The sequence below is a fragment of the Solanum pennellii genome, chromosome 3 (assembly GCF_001406875.1).
Source record: "Solanum pennellii chromosome 3, SPENNV200".
Classification (NCBI taxonomy): Eukaryota; Viridiplantae; Streptophyta; class Magnoliopsida; order Solanales; family Solanaceae; genus Solanum; species Solanum pennellii.
The window spans coordinates 49,087,434-49,091,332 of NC_028639.1; positions in this window are offsets into that span (position 1 = coordinate 49,087,434).

Below are 3,899 nucleotides of genomic sequence, written 5' to 3' on the forward strand. Positions count from 1 at the left end.
CTATCGGAAACTTTGCATCATAAACACCACTATCGGTCTGGCCTCAGGGCCTGATTCTTCAGAACGATGTTGTCTAAGTCATGCAGGAGCCGAATATAGTAGTCTATAGCCGGCCTTATATCGATCCTTAATCGAGTTATCATAGAGATTGTTCTGCAACTTAAAAGACGTTACAGTCGCAGTTGATAACGAGGTATATATTTGTAGGTTTGAGCCACGAACGACCTCCAAATAGATGGAACTTCACTAATGGCAAAGTCAGTGGCAACAACAGCAGAGACCATTAACATAATAACAATAGTCGAAATAAATTAGAAGAAGAATACGGCAGAAAGTGCAACAACTAAAACACATACAATTTCCATCTTCTGAACAAAAAACATTATAATTTGTGTATAAACTAAACTTCTATATGTTAAATCATCTATTGTATACACCATAAATAAATATAAGATCTATTAGAACTTTTATTAAAACTAAATTAAATAATTATCCTATAATAAATATCATATTTAAATATTTGGTCAATGATATGTCCCTAACAGAGACAACCTTGTCGCTAGTGTTATTGGTGGGTGCCTCATAAAAGAAAAAAGAGGTGAACATGGTTCAAAGAAAAAAAAATTGTTTTTAAACTTTTTGTCCTTCGAAATTCCAAGTAAGTAAAATAAATTTATTTGAAGTTTTAAGGTAACATAACATATGTTTAGTTTTGAGGGATAAAAGTAAGTCAATATGTTAACAGCAAGGATATTTTTTACTCTAAATTCAAATAGAGGATATATCTGATCCATTTCCAATAATTGAGAGACAACTCTCACCTTTTTTCATTTTTTTTTAAGTATTAGATTAAATAATAAATAATTGAAATTGAAATTGAAGATACATTTTTTATATATGTCTTTGTAAATAATCTTATAAAGTGTAAAATAAATACCTATAAATATTATTAATATTATATAATTTTTTAATAGAGTTGATATTAAAAATAATAGTCCAAGCTCATAAAATATAAATGTGTGGTTAAAAATTTGAATATACCTTAGAGGGTCATTTGACCATTTTCCTCTTCTTTTTTTTTTTTGGAAAACCTGATATTTTTATGAGTTTGAGGAGCAACTCAACTGCTCTTTTGTAGATGCTTATTACATAAAAGAATTTACAAATCTACATGACTAAATCTACGTGACTAATATTTATGTTAATTATTAGAAAATTTATATTTTATTTCATACAAAATACAAATTTAAAAAAACTAATAGGAGAACAAATATTACATAAAATAATATATATTACCAATAACTGATTTCTACATTACTAATATTATATATTTATAATTAACTATTTAATGACTCAATATCATTCATTATTAATTTAATACGTATATACATTTAATATGGAAAAAATTTTGCCAAAAAATAAATAATCAAGAAAACAAAAAGAAGAAGTGAGTGCATATTTACAGTGGGCCCACATATATTGTGAGAAGTCATAATTTGTAGGAAAAACTACGAGTTAATACCTCAAATGGTCACTCAACTTTGCACTATTCTCTCAGAAAGTCACTCAACTTTCAATTTTCCCTCAAAAGTCACTCAACTGTGCCCTCTTCTCTCAGAAAGTCACTCAACTTTCAATTTTCCCTCAAAAGTTACTCAACTATCCACTCTTTCCTCAGAAAGTCACTCAACTATACACTCTTTCCTCAGAAAGTCACTCAATCTATTAAATTATTTTTAATTAAAATTTATTGATATTAATTATTTATATAACAAACCAAAAATTTTAAAAAATAAATTAAATCATTTAGTGATCCACCCACCTAACCCGACCCATTAAAAAAATATGATATGACCCATTTTATTTTATCTTTAATCCTAAATTAATCCCTCTCTTTAACCTTGAATTAGGATTAGATTAATTTAGGATTAAAGATAAAATAAAATGGGTCATATCATATTTTTTTAATGGGTCGGGTTAGGTGGGTGGATCACTAAATGATTTAATTTATTTTTTAAAATTTTTGGTTTGTTATATAAATAATTAATATCAATAAATTTTAATTAAAAATAATTTAATAGATTGAGTGACTTTCTGAGGAAAGAGCGGATAGTTGAGTGACTTTCTGAGGAAAGAGTGGATAGTTGAGTGACTTTTGAGGGAAAATTGAAAGTTGAGTGACTTTCTGAGAGAAGAGTGCATAGTTGAGTGACTTTTGAGGGAAAATTGAAAGTTGAGTGACTTTCTGAGAGAATAGTGCAAAGTTGAGTGACCATCTGAGGTATTAACTCGAAAAACTACCTATGAATCCATACTTAACTATCACATATACATATTGTCATATTTATTTATGAAAAATATTAAATCAAATACACAATCCGTTTAAATATATATGATAATGAATAATTAACTTAAAATTATATTTTCTCAATTAGTAGGACACTAACGATTCAAATTAATTTTGATTTATTCTTTTCGATCGTTTTCCTCCTCTAATTCCAACACAGATACCTCACGTATTCCACCATTGCCGCTTGTTCTTCTTCTTCATTAAAGTTTCCTTCCCCTATCACAAAAAAAATTGTATCTCATTTCCATTCTCACACGCATCTTTTCTTCCTTAGCCATTTTTATTATCTTTTGCATGTGCTAAATTCATATCAATCTCTACAATCTACATAATCAGCATTAGTTAACGTGGCAAAGTAAGATTTTCTTTAGTTTTTCCTTTTGTATATTTGTTTTCAATCGTATCATTTATTTGATTCGATGGTTTAGAATTTTTTTCTGGCTAATTTATTATAGGTTTTTATATTATTTTCTCCATTTAATGGCTCATAATTCAGAAAATAGTATGAATATTGTTATTTATTCTAGACACATTCTTTTGAATATAATGTATGAAATTGATACTTGATACATCAAATTAATAATAGGTACATGAAATTAGAATTAGATCATATAATAGATACATAAAATTAATATTATATCATATAAATAGTTACATGAATTTAATATTATATCATATAAATAGATACATCAAATTAATACTAGACACAAATAATAAATATACAAAATATATATATATATATATATATATATATATATATATATATATATTTCTATGATACATATGAATCTACTTGTATGATACGTATCTAAGTTTTCTGTTTGTTGGATACATCATGTACTGATAATAGATACATCAAATTAATGAATTTTATTATTTGAAGAGTAATAAAATGAAATTAATTAAAAAATAGATACACTCACTCCTTGATACCCGCCTTATATTAAGGAAATTGGTTATATCCAATTAATTTAAACAAATAAAATATGTCTCAATTTTAAAATTCAGCAGATACTTGTATCTCACGATTCAAACTCATGTATCCTAAGTATGAAATATGGTAGAGAAAATAATATTTAAAACTATTGGGAATTTAAGTAATTAGAACCTAAACCAATGGGATTTGTATGAAATATGGTAGAGAAAATAATATTTAAAACTATTGGGAATTTAAGTAATTAGAACCTAAACCAATGTGATTTGTGTAGCTTGCCCTTTTTTTAAAGATTGTAGAAAACTGATAACGTGAAAAAACTATTAAGGGTGTGTTTGGTAGGAGGAATATGTTTTTCAATTTTCTCATGTTTGGTTGGGTAAAATGTTTTGAAAAATATTTTTTATATCAATTCATTTTCCTCAAATTTAAGAAAAGTGATTTCACTTCAAAAAATAAAGAAAAATGTTTTTCAAAACTTTCCTCCAACTTCAAATTAAATTTCTTTTGTTGAAAAATTAAATTTAAAGCTTATTTCAGAAAATATTTTTAACTTCAATTTTTTTTTATTTTTTTACCTCACCCTCACCTCGACCACTCCCATCCGCCAGCCCC